Genomic DNA, 22,020 nt, shown 5'->3' with positions numbered 1-22,020 from the left:
TATTTTTTAAATATTTTACTATATTATGTACAAATATGACATACATCTACTTCAAATCATCAAAAATATCCGATCCGATCCGATTTATATGCTACACCACAATATGGAAAGGGTACTATCTATAAGGTTGTTTTTCCGTAACACCGCGAAATATTCGTCGTAGACGAATATACCAAAATTTATATCTCGACGAAATAAATCGATTTTGAGATGTGTATCCGTCCGTCCGTACATTTTAAATTCTAATTAAAAAGAAATAAAAAATAGTCGCGATATTTTGTATGGAAAAACTAATTTTTATACGATTTTGTAGCTGCTCTGTTGGTCCGAAATATGGGCTTCGTAATATTAATTTAAGTTCGAAGATAAGCCATATCGGTCCACTCCCTCTGTAGTACGATTCTCTAACTCATTTTTTGAGTTACCGACAAATATCGGTAAAATTAAAATGCTTATAAATTCAGTAATTAACGATATTTGTCGGTAATTTAGCGACGAAAAGAAAGTAGTCGTAAAGTTCTACCGATAGCAACAGTGTTGTCAACTTTTGCTTGAACTTTTCATTCATAATTTTGCGTTTTAATTTTACCGACATTTGTCGGTGACTCGAAAAATGATTTACAGAATTCCACTAGAATTCCAGAATTCCAGGTACCTCCCCACAAAAGTTTAAAAATGTTCGGAAAAATTGTGCGAAGGGAGTCACCGAATTGGTCCATCCTAATATATGTACCAGATATAGATCAGGTTCGAATGTGGACTATATTTTTCCACTCCTTCGGGTACATCTCACACAAAATTTCGGATAAATTCACTTTAAGACCTCCTCTCGAATCACTTTGATTTTTGTTGAAGCAACTTGCATTCGCTGCCTCAATTACGAAAGTAAATGTGTTTTTCATGGGCAAATCCATACTTCTTTAGAAAACAACCCGAAAGTTGTAAAAACCCCTATATAGTGGTTGGAGAGCTCGAACCGAATAATGCGTTCGTCCACACTTTGGATATCGTAATATTTCTTCGAATATTAGATGAAATTGGAAGGTGGTGCTTATGGGTCCCCTCCTTCCAGTTCGAAAATATTCGCTAAAATGGTACGCGCGATATCAGATAAACGTAGCAACCGATTTGGTTTAAACTTTAGATCTCTAAATATTTTGTCGGTGCAATCCTTGGTGTTCAAAATGTTTGTGTGATTAGGGGCTGTTCGAAGATCCTTTGGAAATTTTTACCGAAGGTTTTCCTAGTGGCCCTATCTATATATACCCCCGCACATTTTTGAGCTTTAATGCAATCTATATTTTTGTCGGTTCATACACCCAAAATTTTGAAAACTCCCTAAATACATAAGTTTTTTGGGAAAAAAGTGTTTCAATCCACACAGGCTGAGGGTATATAATTATAACCTCCATCTTATGGTGCCGGATGGAAGGTGAGGGCTGGTCCCCTGTCTACTTCGGCATCTTAAATATCAGTCATTTTCGATTTTCGATTGAATATCACGAAGTAAACTTGACTTTGTTATTTTCTTCGTGATTTTCAACAAAAGTCGACTAATCGATTAGGTTCAACCGCGTTTTTCGTGCTTTTATTTTAATTGTGCTGTTGTTTTTATACACTCAGCATTTATTCTAGGGTATATACAGGCAAAATGTGCCTCATCGAAATAACGGTTTTAAACCCCAAGTATGTTTGGACCAAATCCGTTTCAGACAATTTGGAGTTGATTTAGCCATGTGCGTCCGTTTGTCTGGCTGGCGGGAGCGTTCGACCGATTTTGTCCAAAATTTGGCCTTCGTCATATTTTGTCCAAACTTAGTTTCAGTTCGAAGATGGTCAATACCGGTTCACAACTTCCGGTACGTCTCCCCAATATTTAAAAATGTCACTAAATAGTAGGAAGATATCTCTTTAACTGGGCAACCAATTTGGTCCAAACTTTGACCTTCCTCATATTTTGTCCAAACTTAATTTCAGTTCGAAGATGGGCAATACCGGTTCACAACTTCCGGTACTTCTCCCCAATATTTAGAAAAATGTCACTAAATGGTAGGACGATATCTCTTGAACGGTGCAACCAATTTGGTCCAAACTTATCTTCTAAAATGACCCATATCGGCCGACCCTAAGGGTACCTGACCCACAAAAGTTCAACTTTTGTGTCTTAGTGTAGTTAATTCCTAATCCACATTTTTGTCGGCAAGTTCAAATGTCCCAAAAAGGGCCACAAAATTCCGAAAAGGCGCTAAATAACTTGGATATGTCCGTAGATAAAAGTTTCAAAGTTGGCTGCGGGTATATCTCTGTCGGCAAAGCCGACTGACACTTTTTACTTGTTTCTTTACCTTACAATTATTTTTCAACAGATTTCTAGTCGACCATTTTAAGTCTATAAAAATCGAGAATGGTCACCCAAGGCATGAAGGTCTCTGGTTTGATCTCTTAACCGAGTTACTTCTATTCTCAGTTTCATGTGAGCGGGGGATTTGTTGCCACTACTAAACTAGGGTCCTTTCCTCACTCTCGAGAACATCCTCGCAGTAAGCGAATGTTTTAGAGCGGACAATAAATACAGTCAAAATCTCTTAGAACGATGGTCAAAGGACCGAAGGAGTTGATCGTTATGACCGATATGTTGTTATGTATAAGCGATATTGGTTTTGTGTGGCAGAAAATTTGGTACTTTTGGATTTCGTTGTTAAAAACGACAGTGTTATAAGCAATTTCGATGTATTGCTGAAAAGATGCATCTTGGTTTTCCCTAATTAACTATTTTTCAGGTTATATTTTAGCTACTGTTTTTCGGCTTGTCTTAATATTTTCATTTCTGGGATTATACTCATACCTATTGGATGAGTACCATTGCACAGTGCAAAATATGAGCACTTTAGCGGAACTTTACTAATAACTTTTAAAGGAAAAGGTGTAGATTCCTAAAATTTTGCACAAATGTTTCTTATATTAGTGGACAGTGTGGGACTCAAATTGGGCCACATAGACCCGCGGTTTCCTATAGCGGTCATGTAACGATGGCTGCCGTTTTTACGTTTTACATTCATTTTTCAATCGATTTTGATGCTAATTGGTATATTGAGTTTTCAGCGGATAGAAAAATTATGTACAAAATATTTTCAATATAGGTTCGCGTTTTGGAATAGCCCCCACATGCCGGGTTCCCTCATATTGGGTATTTTAAAGGTTAAAGAAAAATTGCAGCCGATTTTGATGCAAATGTAAATTTTAAGATGTTAGCGAATAAAAAACCTCCTCACACAAAAGCTGTCAACATAGGTCCACTTCTGGGTGAAGCCTCACAACCCTACACATCTATTAAGGAGTAAAATGTCAATATTTTTTGTTTTCATTTGTATCTATACTGTTTTTTGGTCCATTCAGCAGGTCTGTACCATTAATTTTGTTAATAATGTCTTTCAGATCAAGTTCAGGTCTGCACTGCATTACAATTTTTAACGTATTGTGGTATTTGTACCGCAGCATCTAAAAACGTTGCACTATATGTAAATCACCAACATTTAGAAGTCAAAACTATGAAAAATTGCGAGAGGTTTCTTAATTTTACAGAAATTATCATTGTTAGAATTAGTGAGTCCATTTCTTCAAAACAAAAGTAGAAGGTCGCGTTTACCTTCTACTTTTGGAAAATGCAACTGAATGAAATTGCCGAAGTCTTTTTAGAAAATCTTGAATATCTCCAAGGACCGCGCGATACCGCACCAGTTTTATAGCTTTGCGAACAGAGGAGAATCCAATCTTTCAGATTATATATATCTTAACACGTGAATGTACGTAATTCACTTTTGAAATGACCACGGAAAATAAAAAATTACAATTTTGAAAACTTCAAAAAATCACTTCTTTCCGACTAAAATTGCACGAAAACAATAAGGGTTTTTTGCATTTTGTTAAAGTGTAAAATATCATAATTATTTTGTAAAATATTAAGAAAAATAAATCATGGCATACTGACTTACCATTTGTCCGCGCCACTCCATTTTTTTAATGAATCAAAAATACATTTCTTACAAAAAAAAAAAAAATTAAACAAAAGTGCAACCTTAAGTGCATTTTTTAGAAGTTTCGTGGAGTAAATCGGCAAACTGAGTATGGACCATTTGCAGTGGAGTACTTAGCTAACGAATTCAATAAAAGTTTAATTAATTTCATTTCTTTGAAAATCCCTTAAAGTTCCACTAAACTTCCCAAATTTCGCACTGTGCATTGGCTCGAACAATCACACGTTTGTTCTCTTAACGGAAAATTGTAGTATTAGTGGCATAATCAAAAATAGATTTATTTATACGCCGTCGTAAACCGGTAGACATCATTGATCTAGACATGCTTAAATAATAAACTTATCGCCCAAATGTATTTTCAACAGCTAGAGCTTACATTATCCATGAAAATAAAATCAAACAAATACGATTATAGTATTGCTAAATATCAATTAGAGAATAGTATACAATAATCGTGACAACTTTTTTAAAAGCGACAATAAAATAAAAATTGACATTTATAATTCTAATATTATTAGGACTTAGTTTCAGAGAGCGTGAATATGTATGTACACACAAATGTCTACCACATCAGAATAAATAACAAACATGCTCTGAGAACAAAGACAGAATAATAAATATTTATTTTCGCGAATAGCTTTAAAAGTGGGGGGCTCTATCGGAGCAAAACAAACACGCGTAATCAATCTGTCTGTGTGTCATTACCCTATTGTCAACTATCTACAACATAAGTATTTTGAAAATTAATTTCCAAAAAAACGTATACTTCAAAGTTTATACCGACCATCACATTCACCCACTTCTGGTTATTAAATCTATAAAAACTTCAAAGTTTGCCAACTCACTCTGTTAATAATAAAAATAATTTTTTATTCACTTAAAACTATGAACAAAAGCGTCTTTATTCTGTTTTGAATAAGTGAGCTTCCAAACTAAAACTATCCCCCTGCTCATTGTTAACTACTCTCCAGCTATGGCTATTCTAGAGTGTATATATTCTAATGCAGAGACTAAACCGGGTGAGAAAAAAAATAGATAGGGGGATTGTTAACAAATTGTAAATTTAAAGAAAAAAGCTTATGTCAATTATATTCACGACACCGGAGAGCAAACAATAACACACTATTCACGAGAAGCTAATAAACTAGGCAACATTGCCAGATGTTTGCTTTTTGAAATAATTTTGGAAAAACTAGTGAAATCGGGATTAAATTCGGTCGGGCGGAACTGTTTATACCCTTTACCATAAATTATATTGAAACCCATTTTCAGCAATTTCGGTTGGGTGATGTGGCTGAAACGGGCCGAACTTGGTCTACCCTCCACCACGAGTGGTGTTGAAGTAAAATGGAAATTTCAGGTATGGTTCTATAGGGCTATATCGAAAAAAGGACCTATACCGACGAATTTCGGTAGGAAAGGGTTTTACATCTAACGTAGACTAAATACCAAATTTTAGCCATGTCGATGGGTTGCTGTGACCACAACATTCAAAATACCGAAAATCGGGAGGTACCGTCCTATGGGGGCTATATGAAGACGTGAACGTGTACGGACAAACTTATGGGGGAAAGTTTTATACCCCTACGAAGACTAAATACCAAATTACAGCCATTTCGGTGGAATATTGAGTCACTAACTTCAAAATACCGAAAATATAAAGCCGTGAACCTATACCGACAAATTGAGAGGGGAAAGTTGTATATACTCAACGATGGCTAAGTACCAAATTTCAGCCATTTAAATGGATTATTGTGGCCATAACCTTCAAAATACCGAAAATCGGGGGGTACCGTTATATGGGGGCTATATGAAGGCGTGGACCTATACCGACAAAATTCTGAGGGAAAGTTTTATACCCCAAACGATGACTAAGTACCACATTTCAGCCATTTCGGTGTGATAATGAATCTAAAACCTTGTACCGTTCTATGGGGGCTACATGAAGAGGTGGACCTATACCGACAAAAACCTAGGGGAAAGTTTTGTACCCCCAACGATGACTAAGTACCAAATTTCAGCCATTTCGGTGTGATAATGAAGCTAAAACCTTCAAAATCCCGAAAATCGGGTGGTACCGTTATATGGGGGCTATATGAAGGCGTGGACCTATACCGACAAAATTCTGGGGGAAAGTTTTATACCCCCAACGATGACTAAGTACCCAATTTCAACCCTTTTCGGTTTGATAATGAAGCTAAAACCTTCAAAATACCGAAAATCGGATGGTACCTTTATATGGGGGCTATATGAAGGCGTGGACCTATACCGACAAAATTCTGGGGGAAAGTTTTATACCCCCAACGATGACTAAGTACCCAATTTCAGCCCTTTTCGGTTTGATAATGAAGCTAAAGCCTTCAAAATACCGGAAATCGGATGGTACCTTTATATGGGGGTTATATCAAAACGTAGACCGATATAGCTATACCAAATTACAAAGCTCTATCATAAAAATCGCGAGCTGTATCTTGATTTCAGACGAACATGGTTAAATCAACATAGAATTTTACCCTGATCAAGAATATATATATGTACATACTTTATAGGGTCTACGATGAATATTTCAATGTGTTACAAACGGAATGACAAATTTAATTATACCCTCCATATTATGGTGGAGGATACAAAAATACCGAAAAACGGGCGGTACCGTTCTATCGCGCTATATCAAAAAAAGGCCCAGCACCGACCATTCTCTGCAAGAGTTCTTAATACCCACAACGGAGACCAAGTTCCAGGCATTTGTGTGGAATAATGAGACTAAACCATTCAAAATCATTGAAACAAGAATCTTTCGATGAAGGTGTCCCTCAACACTCCTAGTAGTTCTTTGTCAGCACTAGGGATGGCGATCCCGAAAACCCGGGATTTTTCGGGATTTCTCAAATCCCGAATCCTGGAACTGACTTCTTTGGAGTCCCGGGATTTGTCAAGTTTTTTTAATGGGGTTTCATTCACATATGGAACGATAAATCTCACCAATATGGATTGAAAGAAACATAATTTACCAACTTCGCCTTAAATAGTTTAATTATACCCTCAGCCTTTAGGCTATGAAGGGTATATACACTTTCATACGGGCAAAATGTGCCTCATCGAAATAATGGTTTTAGACCCCAAGTATGTTTGGACGAAATGTGTTTCAGACAATTTGGAGTCGATTGAGCAATGTCCGTCCGTCTGTCTGTCTGGCTGGCTGGAGCGCACGATAACTCTCGAACGGATGAACCGATTCGGTTCAAATTTTGGCTTTCGTAATATTTTGCCCAAACTTAGTTTAAGTTCGAAGATGAGCTATATCGGTCCACTCCTTCCGGTACCTCCCCCACAATAGTTCGAAAATGTTCGGAAAATTTGTGCGGACGATAACTCTTGAAGGGATTAACCGATATGGATCATACTTTGCCCATCGTGGAGCGTGTACCAGACTTAGATCAGGTTTTAATATGGACTCAATTGGTCCACTCCGTCGGGTACCTCCCACACAAAAATTTGGAAAAGTTCAGTTTAGGACCATCTCTCGAATCGCTTTGATTTTTGCTTTAGCAACTTGTATTCACTGCCCTCCATACGACGGTATAAGTTTCATCAGGGGCAAGTCCATCCTTCCTGAGAAAATAGCCTGAAAGTTGCAAAAAACCCCTATGACACCGTGTGAGGAGGTTGAAGGGCAAAATAACTCTCGAACAGGTCTGCCGATTCGGTCCAAAGTTTGGTCTTAGTAATATTTTGTCCAAACATAGTTTAAGTTCGAAGATAAGCCATATCGGTCCACTCCTTCACGTACCTCCCCCACAAAAGTTCAAAAATGTTCGGTAAAATTGTGCGTACGATAACTCTTGAAGAGAGTGGCCGAATTGGACCATACTTTACACATCTTAATATATTTACCAGATATAGATCAGGTTCAAATATGGACTATATTTGTCCACTCCATCCGGTACCTCCCACACGAAATTAAGACCTGCTTTCGAATCACTTTGATTTTTGTTGAAGCAACTTGCATTCGCTGCCTCAATTGCGATGGTAAAAGTTGTTTCAGGGGCAAGTCCATACTTCTTGAGCAAACATCCCTGAAGTTGTAAAAAACCCCTATGGTACCATATGTAGTGGCTGGAGATCCATTCTTTTTAGTATCTCCTCCGCAAAACTTTTGATCACTAATCCTAATCAACATTTTTGTCAGTTCAAACGCCCAAAATTCCCTAAATACATGCGTTTTTTGGGAAAAAATTGTTTCAATATACACAGGCTGAGGGTATATCTCTGTCGGCCAAGCCGACTGATACTTTTTTACTTGTTTTAAATAAAATTTAATAAACAAATTCTAATAATTCGTAAATTTGTCTACAAAGGTATGTGTTCCAAAGAAAGTTCCTTAGAGAAAGCTTATGAGAGCATTAAGAAATATTGTTTTCCAGAATACATTTTTAAAATCAATTAACCCAGTTAAAGCCACTGGTCGTTTAAACGCCACTAAAAATGGTTGAAAAAATTGACGTAAAACTCTGGTTTTTTCGAATATTTTTGTGGGGTTTTTTCATTTTGTTATAGTATTGTCTGTTATCTGTCATTTCACGCTTATAACGCTTCATTTGATCTACGCATTTCCACGTAATTGGCCAAAAACCCAAGCTATTCAAAAAAATCGACTTTTTTGTATTTTTCGACTTGTGATGAAAAATTTAAATTTGCGATAAAAATTTAATCATAAATGTTAGAATCATGTAATGTGAGGGATTTGTTAGGAATATAGTAAGAGTATTTTCTCAGTCAAAAACCAAGGGATTGGCATGTACGGATACACCAATATTACTCTTCAAAGTTTTTGGCACTTTGAAAAGAAGGCCCGATTGCAGGAAAACTATACGTTTTAGAGAAAAAAGTTAATTTTTAAAAAATGCTTAAAATATCTCAAAAATATAATTTCCACACATGGCACAATTAACCAGGTAGTGGCATCGTAAAATTTTGAATATGTTATGTCAAAACTTTCTTTATGTTGTTGGGGAAATTACAACAAAAATAATTTGTTTATAAAGGGATTTGACTTTTCATATTCGATCAGCTGGTGTGATACCACTACCTGGTAGTTCTGCCATGTTTCCACAAAAAATTTTAAGTTTTCTCGCAAAAAAAATTCTCGGCGCTAAGTGGGTTAAAGAGCACACAAGTGTGATCTGCCCTTTAAGCGTTCAATAAAAGTGATCGGATGCATCAATCAATTCTAGACATTGAACATACAAATCGGAAGGGGAACCCCTGTGGCTGTACTGAAAACATAATTTGAAGAAAGCATTTTTGTGGGCAGTGATTTCTTCTTTATACCCTACACCACAATGTGGAAAGGGTATTATAAGTTTGTTTTTCGGAAAGTTCTATATCTCTATATTTTTATATAAATAGGGTTCCTGAACCAAAGCGATGTCTATCTCAGATTTTGTAAGGGAGAGAAGGAGTTCGGCAGCCGCCGCTTTGCGGTGGTCCAGGTTGATTTGCACCAAGCAGTGGCGCCTCTGCCTACACTCCTTACTTCGACTGCGGGAAGCGGAACCGAAGCCAACCCAACCCGAAGTTCAGCTCCCCCTTACAAGCCATGATAAATTCTCCGTTCCTCCCCCGTCTGGAAGGTATAGGCCTGGATGGACCTATTCTGCTTCCGGATCAGCTTCAACACCAGTGCCACATCCGAATCGGGGGGTGGCAGCCATGTCCCAGCCGCAATTCTGGATGGGATCTCGGCAATGGAAATCGCAGCCGGCAACCGTACACAGGGGGAATCAGAGACATTCAATATGAGGAAATCTAGAGATTCCTTATCCTTACAGTTGATGACTTTGACGCCCTTTGACCCTGCCAAAGCTGGTCTTTCTTTCATCCATATCATCGGATGTTATGATCATCCTCAGAATAGGAGGGTAGAAAATAGGTTACTAACTTTATACGTTAGGTTAAAGGGCGCGTACGTGTCGTATTTGAACGTTTCACTCGGAGACCATTCTCGGCGAGAACAGTCTAGGCTCGAGGTTCTATCTCAATTGTGTCCTGCTTCGGAAGTTTAATTCTATTGACTTCGACCGATGGACAATCCTTTTGAAATTGAGACGGTCCTGGCTTCGTAAGCCTAGAGTTTGCAACTGACGACGAGGTGAAATTATCGACGTATACTGTCGCAGTCATATGAAGTTCGTACTCGTATAAACTGACAGCCCTGACAGACCTCCTTTTTCCTGGTGAAGGTTTGTCTATGTTTAGTCCCACATAGTTAATTTCTTAGTGGAGGTTCTATATCAATTGTGTCCTGTTTCGGAAGTCTAATTCTATCGACTTCGACCGATGGATAATCTTCCTATTGCATCTGAGGTCAGCTTATCGACGACTACAGCGGATAGGACGACTGTTGTATCAGTTTGTCTTCGGATAAACTGTCCTGCCGCAGTAGAACCACTACCTAACAGACTCAGAGCCTGCGTTTTAGTTAAAGGACTGTCAAGTTCTAGTCTAGAGGTCCGTTTATTGACGAGTACTGTCGCTGGGACCACTGTGGTATCAATTTCGTATTCGGAAAAATGTCCTCGGCATAAGTAGAACCAATGCCCTGAATCACAGGACCATGGTTTGCTCCGCAATGGCTAGAAATTGTCGGTTTTGATCAGCAAATCTAGGTGGGGTCCCCCGATTTATCGTAGACTAGATCCCTCTTATCATCGGATATGCAAAATTATATCTATAGATGTTTTTTGAGTTTTTGGGACAACTTCTCAGGAAGTATGGATTTGTGCCCGAAAATATGTACCATCTTAACTAGGTCCGCATACACAATATGTTGCCAAACATTTAAAAACTATCCCAGGTGAGTCCTTAAACTACGCTCTTTACAAACTTTGTGTGGGAGTGCCAAAAAGAGTGGTCCGATGTAGCCAATATTTGGACATAATTCGAGGATGTAAGAAATAATACGATGTACAAAGTTTGAATCAAATCGGTTTCTCCCTTCGACGGTTATCTTACCTATTACACAGTTTAGTTGGTGCCGGCAGGCTTTTAAGATTTTGGGCCATTATCTCAGTAATAGTACGTTTATATATAATCCATTGGGTTTCAAATGTCAGTTCCTATGCGTATACGTCAAATAAATCCTCATTAAGAAGGTTAAACCTGCAAAAGGCTATAAAATAAACATGACCTAAGTATGGAATTGCGCCGTAAACCAGGGCCAACAAGAATAACCTTTTGGAAACAATTTCAAAACGATCCGAAACGAGTATTTACACTGCAATTTTCCCAAATTTTATGTATAAGCTACCTGAAGGACTGGACTGATACAGACTATAATCAAACCAGATACGTGACTAGATGAAGTAATACGATGTGCAAAGTTTGGCCTAATCAAAAACTCCATGCGAGAGTTACCTTGCGGATTTGCCATTTTAGTTGGTGCCGTCAAAGTCTCTTGGTGCTTTTAGGCCATTATCTCAGGTGGTATGGACTTGCCCGCGAAAAGAGTTGTACCATCGTAAAGAGGGCCGCAAAGACAACCTGCTGAAAAAATTTCAAAATGATTTGAGAGGAGCTCATCAACTTGACTATTTCCGAATTTTGTGTTGGAGGTACCCGAAGGAGTGGACCAATATAATCCATATTCGAACACGATCTATGCATGGAAATAATATTACAACGTACAAAGTTATGACCAATTCGGTTAGTTATCGTGTGCACCATTTTAGCGAACATTTTTGAACGTTTGTGGGGGAGCTAACCGAGGGAGTGGCACATCTTCGAACTTAAACAAAGCTTGGACACAATATTACCAAAGCCAAATTGTGGACCAAATCGGTTCATCCGTTATCGTGCGCTCCAGCCAGCCAGACAGATGGGCGAACATTGCTACTTCAAATGGTCTGAAACACATTTCGCCCAAACATTCTTGGGGTCTAAAACCATATTTCGATGAGGCACATTTTGTTCGTATAAAAGTGTATGTACCCTCGTTCACATAAATACTGAGGTTATATTTATAATAGGCATTTTTATGTGGTCAGAAGAGGAGTCTTAAGACTTTTCCTATGCAGTATCACTTCTATGTTGATAAAATTTAGCTATGTTTATTCAATTTCAAAATGCAGTTAAATCCATTTCTCTTCCAATTGAAAACATGTATTAGTGTAATATATTACTTTATATTAGGGTTAAATGATGCCTAAACACAATGTTTTGTTACAAACTGTAGACAAATTTGGAAAACAAATTCTGGCGATACAATTTTCATCTGTCTAACATTTAAAGTGGCATTAGCATACAAAAATAAGTTACACATAACTACTGTACATTGTGTACACACATCAAACAATCCCCAGCAAAGTAATCCCTTGAAGGATTATGCTGTTCACAGGTCCTTAAGATACTCACTCACACAATAATGTGAACAGGTAGAGGTTTGATGTATGCATCAATACTGATGGCTGTCCCCCTTTTTCATGGAATTTCTTACAGAATTTTGAAAACTACAATCTGTGTGTTCTTCATTTTGTCCATAGAATAAATGCTTGGTTTTCCACAATGTCTGGTGGCATCATGCCTATTAATCTCCAAGCAAGTTTTGTTGTTTTATTAATGAAAATTGAGAACTATGGCAGCGGACAATCAATAGATGTTCCGACCGAACGGTCGTCACACCATTCAGTACCCGGAGTAAAGTTTTGAAAAACAAACATAAATCTGATCAACAGCCGCTCTGGCTCGTTTGCTAGTTCACTGTTCACTCTCTTATGGTGTTATGGAGGGCTATGGCGGCTAATGTTGTTGTTGTATTTTCATTACTACTGCCGCCTCTCATGGTGAATCGTTGCTTGTTCACTTTCGCAGTACAAGCAAAGTGAGCTGATATTAGTCAGTGGTTGTAGGTCGTCTGGTTCAAATCGTTTACGTTGTTTTTTGTTTTCATGATTTGAGTATAGTTTCCAAATTAGTAAGGCACTTGTTGTTCGACACGAAGAGTCCAGTAAAGTGATTACCTTTTAGTAAATAAAAACAAAGTGCGGTGAAAATAATTTAAAATAAATCACTAAACAAAATATTAATTATTAAAAAAGGTTAGTGATCTCCAAAATTCTAAGTTCCTATTTTGGTTGCTGTCAGCGGCACAAGTTTTATATCAAGGTAAAGTTCAAGTGAAACATGTTTGATTTTCTGTCGCTGTTATTTTTATGGTCAAATCGCATGATTGCATATTTAAATACAATGCATTGCAACGTATTTAGCTGCTTAAATTTGTCTTTTCCTTGCCAAGATAGGTATAATCATATTTAGAAATTTTGTTATAAATCTCTACGAATGTCAAGTTTTGCTCATTTTTGTTCAAGATCAAAGCTTTCTTGACAAGTACGTAACTTTCATGTTTGACATTTGATAATTTTGTGTTGAATATCACGCGTTTGGCGTCAAATGAGATTAATCTGACCCATACATTAGTCTTACGATTAATGTTGGCATCGTATTATCTAATATTTACTTCCCCATTATCAGAAAGTATAGCTAAAGTTTGTTTTGGATTATGGGAACATTAAAAAAGGGAAAATCGTAATTTCTGCCATATCACTTCAAATTGCAAATTGGTTGCATCCACGATGAGCTGAAAAATGAATCAAGAATTTTGAAGAAACCTATTAATGTTCTATCTTCTAAGAATGTGAACTGTTGCACAATTCAACGAGAGTTCGGTAACAACTTAGGTTTTTACCGCCAAAAATCACTGTCAGCTTCGCAATCGTTTAAAGATATTGCTTCCAGTCGTATATCGTAGGTTTGTTCATTTACTCAATAGTTTAACCAAAATTTAGTAGCTTCTTGTAAACGACTATAGTCCTTTGCATTGTACTGTAGAGTAAAAGAACAATATCCGGTAACAATTTTACAAATTATTGAGTGAACGAACCCACGTCATATTCGACAGTAGTATTTTGTAAAACTTTTTACGGCAACCAACTTTAAAAATCTTCCTGTTTTTAAATTTTTATTTCATTACAAATACCCAGTCACCATTTTTTGAAATTTTTAATCAAATTCGAGTCTTTTTTGATCCGACTGCACGATTAAAAAGCTGGAATATGAGCTCATTTTCTGATCATAAATGATTCCTTTGTCGAGAGGAAAACGTAATCTCAGGCGACTCTTCTAAACAAATCACAAATGAGTCTTCCTCTGCATTAGCTTCGAGTCATTTTTGCCCATTTTCCGATGGTATATAAATTCTTTTTCGAGTCGTATTTCAATCATTTATTGGTGTTTTGTTGATTCATTTGGAACTCTTTTTCGAGTCTTTTTAGAGTCATGTATAAAATCGTTTATGAGTCTTTCATTTATTTATTTATGAGTCTTTTTATTAGACGAAATAAATTAAATGAATTTTCTTTTTATTTTTTTGTTTTTAGTTTCTTTCCTTTGTTTTGTTCTCTTTTCTGCTTTGTTATTTTTTTTAATTATCCTTTATGTTGCGCGGTGGTTAGTATACTACTTCTTCATTTCACTTGGAAAAACCTGAACATGTGTTATGTTTGTCTATACTCTTAATATTATACGTTATATTTATATCAAAGTTTTGTAGAAAGTGTATATGAGAATTATTTAAAACAAAACAATCAGTTTTTAATCACCTAACTGTTCAAAATATGATCAGAAGATACATAATTATAATCACTTCTCAAACACCTGCATGGCCCTTTTTTGATTAAGCATTTTTCAATCTTCATAAAGATCAAAATGTGACAATAAATAATGAAAAAGTAGTCACATTTTAAACGCCTCAATGATTTATTTATGATTGCTACGCTTTTGTTGTTGTATTTTAAAATGAACTCTTTTTATCATTACAGGGAGTCACTTTCGAGTCCCTTTCTGACCATACAAGCGACTTAATCAGTTTTTGATCACCAAAAGGACTCTAAAAAGACTCCGCAATGTGATTTTTGAAAAAGCAATCTTCCAAAAGCTAGCTGGGTAATTAGGTTATCAAAGCATTCCCAAACTCTACCCCAACACACCCCCTTTTTTTGAAATTGCACACTTGTAGTGGTGACTACCTGAAAATGCAACACACAAAATAATTTACAGCTCAACATAAATTTAGATAAAAAACAATAATAATAATAACAAATTATAACAACAATTCTGTTGTTCTTTCGCTTTTATATTTCCTGTTTTTGGGCCAAAAACATCGATACAATATATGGCATAATACAATATAATCAATATAATAACATTCGATGATAACAGTAGGGAAAATAAATGATAACCAACCAAACATCACAATTGAAAATTAAATACATATCCCCAAAATGAAAGTAAAAAAAAACAAATGCAACCAAACCAACATTCATGTATTCTTTCGGTCACAAGAACGGTCACAATTAGCTTCGATATCAATATGAGAAATTGATATTTAATGTTTGTTAAACATATACCATCATACATATAGTCAATGAACTGTTGTGAACAGATAGAGCTGTGCTTTTTGACAAATTTATGATCACACTGCAATAACAAAGTAAAGTCTCGCTGAAAGTCATATTATTAACGATAACATTTTTATGATATAACATTTTGGAGGCAAAGCTCAATATTTTCGTGTAGATATTGTTTTTTTTTATCTACTTAATGACTATGGTATTGTTATTTGTATACCCTAAATTGAGCACAGTCACTGGGACTGTTACTTTAAATGCCGATTTTTAGAAAGTCCTTTGCAAGACAATTTCGATGAATATCCCTGCAGGGACCAGGAAAGACTGCTCTCATATTAACGGATCATGATTCCATATTTAGCTGAATAATATAGGAATTATTTTTTATTTATTTATATCACATTTCATCAAAGTATCAATAGGTCATATGTATTTCTAATCGCCAAGTCCGAACGACTTACCCAACTACACCCTTATACAGGAGTTGTCATGCTTTAAAATACTCATGAATTGTAAACCAACACCAATGAAAAAAGCATCAATACAAACAATTATTATAATGGTCAAAAATCAAATACATAACAAGAAAATTTTGGTGTTTTCAACCTGGGAATCGAAACCTGGAATTCCGAGTGCAAGACCGGCATGCTAACCATTGCATCATGGTAGTAACCTTTTTTCCTTCACACTTTGCAATAAAACCACAACTTAGATAATGTCGGCATTTCAGACATTCCCACCTGGGCAGATTATTTAGACTCCGAAATTACAAGTAAAACGATTTGTTCGATCAATTCTATTTAAGAAGTGTCTCTAAATCTGTAATATACCTATAATAGACGGGTATTGTTATAACAAAAGGTGGACCTAGATACAGTTATGTCCACTTCAATAAAGGCTCTAAAAAATTAAAAACACGTAAAATCAAGCGGCACAGTGTGAGACCTGTTTCCTCACCTAGAAAGTGCAAAATGCTAATTTTCACTCATATTCATTGTTTGATGTGACCTATGTGTATGCAGGGAAGTGATTTTGGTAATAAGTCATTATTGCAGTTCGTCACCAGGTTTTCAGAATAAGGGAAGGAAGACTAGCAAATTTTGCTGCAGTTGGGAGTATGGAAAACTCCACTCCGATTAGGGGCATGGATTTGTTCTACATGTAAATAAAGCCTCTTTAATTAGAGGTCTATCTTACAAAGGACTATCAGACGTTTTTGTTCAATTCAATTCTTGCTGAAGATCTGCTAGAAGATGCAATGATCATCTCATAGAAGACCTCCACTGGTCTTCTATAAAAAGTCATTCTTATTTTTTTATGAAACGACCTATTAGACTTCCTTCAAGAAGATGACCAACTGGTCTGCTGTGGCATTGGTCTCTTATGAGTAGGCAGCGGAATTTTATGCAGCCCCTATTTTTGCTCCGATTCATGTCAAATTTTGGGACTAGGCATATTTTTGGCTTCTTGTTCAATTGCAATCGAAACATATGACATATGTAAAATTATGAAAAATGCATAAATTTTTGCATATGCCAAATTTATGCATTTTGCATATTTTCTTATGCAACAAATATTTCAATAATAGGTACAAATATTTTTGTATGTACAGTTTTTCTGTTTAAAATTCTTTTCAGACAAGTCAATAAAGTAGAGAAATGTATTAAACCACAGCCTCAACCTTCAAAATACCGAAAACCGGGAGGTATCGTACTGTGGGGGCTATATGAAGGCCTGAACCTAAACCCACAAATTTTAGTTGGAAAGTTGTTTACCCCCAAGGAAGACTTAATACCAAATTTCACCCATTTTGGCGGGATATTGACGCCACAAACTTCTAAATACCGGAAATCGGGAGGTACCGTACTAGAGGGTTATATGAAGACGTGGACCTATACCGACAAATTTCGGGTGGAAGGTTTTATACCCCCAAGGAAGACTTAATACCAGATTTCACCCATATCGGAGGGATATTGAGGCCACAACATTCAAAATACCGAAAATCGGGAGGTACCGTTCTATGGGGGCTATATGAAGACGTGGACCTATACTAAAAAATTTCAGGTGGAAAGTTTTATACTCCCAACGAAGACTTCATACAAAATGTCAGCCGTTTAAGTGTGATGTTGAGGCCACAACCTTCAAAATATCGGAAATCGGGAGGTACCGATCTATGGGGGCTCTATGAAAACGTGAACCCATGCGGACAAATTTCAGGTGTAAATTTTCATACCCCTAACGAAGGCTTAATACCACATTTCAGCAATTTCGGTGGGATTTTTAGACCACAAATCCTTGTATATATTTTTATACCCTCAGCATTTATGCTAACGAGGGTATATACACTTTCATACAGGCAAAATGTGCCTCATCGAAATAATGGTTTTAGACCCCAAGTATGTTTGGACGAAATTCGTTTAAGATAATTTGAAGTCGATTTAGCAATGTCCGTCCGTCTGTCTGTCTGGCTGCGCACGATAACTCTCGAACTGATGAACCGATTTGGTCCAAAATCTGGCATTCGTAATATTTTGTCCAAACTTAGTTTATGTTCCGAAAAATTGTGCGCACGATAACTCTTGAAGGGAGAAACCGATTTGGTCCACACTTTGCACATCGTGAAATTTCTACTAGACTTAGATGAGGTTCCAATATGGACTCAATCGGTCCACTCCTTCGGGTACCTCCCACACAAAATTTCGGAAAAGTTCAGTTTAGGATCTGCTCTAGAATCGCTTTGATTTTTGTTGTAGCAACTCCTATTCACTGTCCCCTATACGACGGTACAAGTTTCATCAGGTGCAAGTCCATACTTCCTTAGAAAATAACCTGAAAGGTATAAAAACCCCATGACACCGTGTGTAGTGGTTGGAGCGCAAGATAACTCTCGAACGGATCTGCCGATTCGATTCAAAATTTGGTCTTCGTAATATTTTGTCCAAACTTAGTTTAAGATCGACGATAAGCCATATCAGTCCACTCCTTCAGGTACCTCCCTCACATGAGTTCATAAATTATCGGAAAAATTGAGCGCATAATATCCCTTGATGGTAGTGACCGATTTGGTCGATACTTTACACATCCTAATAATCTACCAAATATATATCAGGTTCGAATATGGACCATATTTGTCCACTCCTTCGGGTACCTCTCACACAAAATTTTGGATAAGTTCACTTTAAGACCTGATATTGAATCACTTTGATTTTTGTTGAAGCAACTTTCATTCGCTGCCTCAATTACGATGGTAAAAGTTTTTCAGGGGCAAGTCCATACTTCTTGAGAAAACAGCCCGAAAGGTGTAAAAACCCTCTATGGCATTATATGTAGTGACTAGAGAGCACAACAACTCTCGAACCAAATACTGAGTTGGTCCACACTTTGCAATTCGAAGGTAGTGCTTGCACAAAAAATTCGAAAAAAAAATCGCTAAAATAGTAACAGCGATATCTCATAAAGAGAGCAACACGGTTTAGGGTCTGTTCGAGGATTCCTAGAAAATTTGTACCTAGTGGTCCTGTTTTCAGTGATATTATGTTTTTTCGTAGGCAAGTACATGCTTCCTTATATAATGGTCAAAAACCTCAGAATTATATGGTGACCAACTGAAACGACAGGTGGTCGCGACATCTATCGAGGAGAATAACACCAAAAATAAGACCCACTTCCACAATGGACTATGTCGATCAATTCCTTTAGATACGCAAAACCCGCAAAACCATATTTTTGTCGTACGCCCACAATTTTGAATATATACGTTTTTTGCAAAAAAAAAATGTTTCAATTCACACAGGCTGAGGGTATATCTCTGTCGGCAAATCCGACTGACCATTTTTTACTTGTTGCATATGGTTTTGCATATGCTTATTTTATGCATATATGTATGTAGAAATATGTCAAAATATGCAAAAATTTCTGGGCCTAATTCGTTTTATTTTGTGATAAAACGAGTTTCTGTCTAATCAGATTTTCTCTACGACCATCCTAAACATATATGCATTTGCATAGGATTCCGCTGTCTACTTATGAGGAACCCTACTGGACTTCTTAATGAATGTATTGTTCTCCTAAGAGAAGACATTTTTTGGGACTATTGAAGAAAAAAAGGGAAACAACTAAAAAGTATCAGTTTTTTGCCGACAAAAAGAAGGAAATTCAGTATGTATTGTTTTTCCCAATAAAAAGTTTCGGCCAAATCGGATACTCAATTCATAAGTTCAGTCATTTGAATTGATGCCGACAGGGTTATTTAGAACATATGGGACATAATCTCAGGAAGTATGGTCTGCCCTTGAAAAAAAAATTAATCCGTCGTAATACAGGTAACGTGCACAACTTGCTGCAAAAAGTTTATGCCGATCTGACAGTAGTCCCTAGAAAACAACTGTGCCAACAATAGCTGTGTTCCAGAACCTGCAAAATAGTACTATTTAGTACTATTTTTACAATTTTTTGATAAAATGCGTTCCCGTACGACAAAAACCGGCAAAATTTTCTGTTCTCTTTAAACAAAAATGGCTCGGAATGGCTTTCTCTTCTACTATTTTCTACTACACAAATTTGGCTGTGTAAAAAATAGTAAATTGGTCAAAGGCAATATTTGACATTTTTTGAAAGAACGAAAAATAAAAAGTCAGAAAGAAACATCAATAAAAAATAAATGTAAAACAAATTAAATAGAAATAAAGCAGTCAACCAACATAAAATTAAGATATTTCGGCAATAGTCGTTAAATCGTTTTATAAAAATGTGTGGTAATGAATAACAAAATGTCGCGAAGCTCATAAATATTAAATAATTTCAATCTTACAGTTCAAATACGGCAATTGTGACCAAGGATTTTCACATTTCCATGTAAAAAAAACATAAACAAATATATCCTCAAATACGGCGATTATCGGCTCACGTCCGCTACAAGAACTTGATTTATATTGTCCTTCAACGTTCAACAATATCTTCGTTGGAACAATTGCTTGGTATACAGAAGCCTAATGCCTTCTTCCAAAGGCTAATTGTTAGCTTTCACACTAACATCACAGCATGGAAAGGATAGGATTACAATTCTATTTTATCGACAGTCGATACATATTTGTCCGGAGTACTGAACATAGATCGAAGCAACATAAATGAGGTTTTTACACAGGCGAAATATCCACATATGTATATGGGCGTATTACACACAGATGTTAAATTCAATCCTATCAAGGACATATCAAGCACTGCACTATGTGGCCCCCATGGGTAAGATGTTCCATCGATGTTTATGCCAAGGGCGAAGAATGTAGCTGGATAATGTAGTGGATGCTGGTGGTTTGAATGTTGAATTGAATGCAACGTTGAGATGTTGCAGATGATGTTTTTTAATTAAAATAAATGATCAAATGAGTGCCTAAACCTCAATCTTTTGCCTGAACTTCATGCTTTTTTCAATAAATCTTTAAAGGAATTAACATAATTTTTATTGTCGTTTTCATGGTAAAAGTCAATATAATTTATATGGGTCTACGCCAAATTATTTAGATGGAATTGATGATTTTTTTAGAATATGATTTCTTATGTTGTTGTCTCAAGGGCGTTCCATATATGTGTTTGTAACATTGATTGTTGGATTTGATACAACTATCACCCGCCTTTTGTGAACAATTTAAACTTCCACTCTTTCGATAATTTCTAAATGAACATAAGAGACTTGCATCAGATTATGTATGTACATAACATTCGATATAAAAAAGGAAATAAATTCAAAATCACAATTCGTTACTATTTATTTTTATTTATTTCTATATGACGTCTGACATTTTTTATTCTTGACGTATTAATTAACTTTACTACGTTTTCCGTTCCTGTACTTTTTGAACAAATATGTGTTCAGAGAGCAAATTTGTCAGTTTTCTCTTTTACTATTTTTGCCATTAAAAAAGTTCTGGAACGAAGCTAATATTAAAAATTTGTGTGGGAGGTACTCGAATCAGTGGACCGATATAGCATGTATTCGAAGCTTATTTACATATGTACATTAGGGTTAGTAATTTTTTTAGATTCAAAATCTGTGGAAATAGCATATAGGGCAGGCAAAAACAAGCAGAATTGCGTATTTACTTTTTCGAAATTGTGAAAAAAAGTTCCGCACAAAATGCAATTACTTTAGCTCAAAACCGACTTTTTTATTTGAATTTTTTTTGTGATTTTTAAAATTTGATAATATTTTTTTAGATTTTTTTTAGATTTCTCAAGCACTAATCCTCTATATCTTTCAATTATATTGATTTCTTTCGGAAATTCGTATAAATGGTATAGCGGCAAAACAGCTTTTTTTTCATTCGGTCTTTTTGCTTTAAAAATTTTGACCCAGTTATCACTGTTTTTTTGGACATTTTTGCAACTTTTTTTAAACGACATGGCGATGTGAACACAAACTATGAAAAAATAATTTAAAACTCAAAACGATATAAATTATGTATTATGACATTACTTCTGTATTGTCAAACTTTTATTAGAGCAACTCGTTTAAAATTTTTAAAACT

At 36.1% G+C, this 22,020-nt stretch overlaps 2 protein-coding genes across 5 annotated transcripts in view; one reads left to right on the top strand and one right to left on the bottom strand.

Moving 5' to 3' along the window:
- The window catches only part of Elp6 (Elongator complex protein 6), a 71,128-nt gene that overhangs the window by 15,513 nt on the left and 33,595 nt on the right, over positions 1–22,020 (bottom strand). Inside the window, exon 1 of one of the 3 annotated variants that reach the window (XM_073962531.1) lies at positions 4,880–4,999. The exons of the other annotated variants lie outside the window; for them this stretch is intronic. The gene's annotated coding sequence lies outside the window, so the exon portion shown is untranslated. Of the gene's footprint in view, positions 1–4,879; positions 5,000–22,020 lie in introns of those variants that run through there. 3 annotated transcript variants of the gene reach the window in all.
- Dic1 (Dicarboxylate carrier 1) overlaps positions 12,724–22,020 on the top strand; it is a 46,374-nt gene continuing 37,077 nt past the window's right edge. The window contains exon 1 of one of the 2 annotated variants that reach the window (XM_073962524.1): positions 12,724–13,196. The gene's annotated coding sequence lies outside the window, so the exon portion shown is untranslated. The remainder of the gene's footprint in view (positions 13,197–22,020) is intronic. The other variant, XM_073962526.1, reaches the window with a different exon arrangement.

Source organism: Musca autumnalis, unplaced genomic scaffold, assembly GCF_047663935.1.
Source record: "Musca autumnalis isolate F117 unplaced genomic scaffold, ASM4766393v1 scaffold_1, whole genome shotgun sequence".
In the NCBI taxonomy this organism is placed as follows: Eukaryota; Metazoa; Arthropoda; class Insecta; order Diptera; family Muscidae; genus Musca; species Musca autumnalis.
This window is presented reverse-complemented; position numbering and strand designations above follow the sequence as displayed.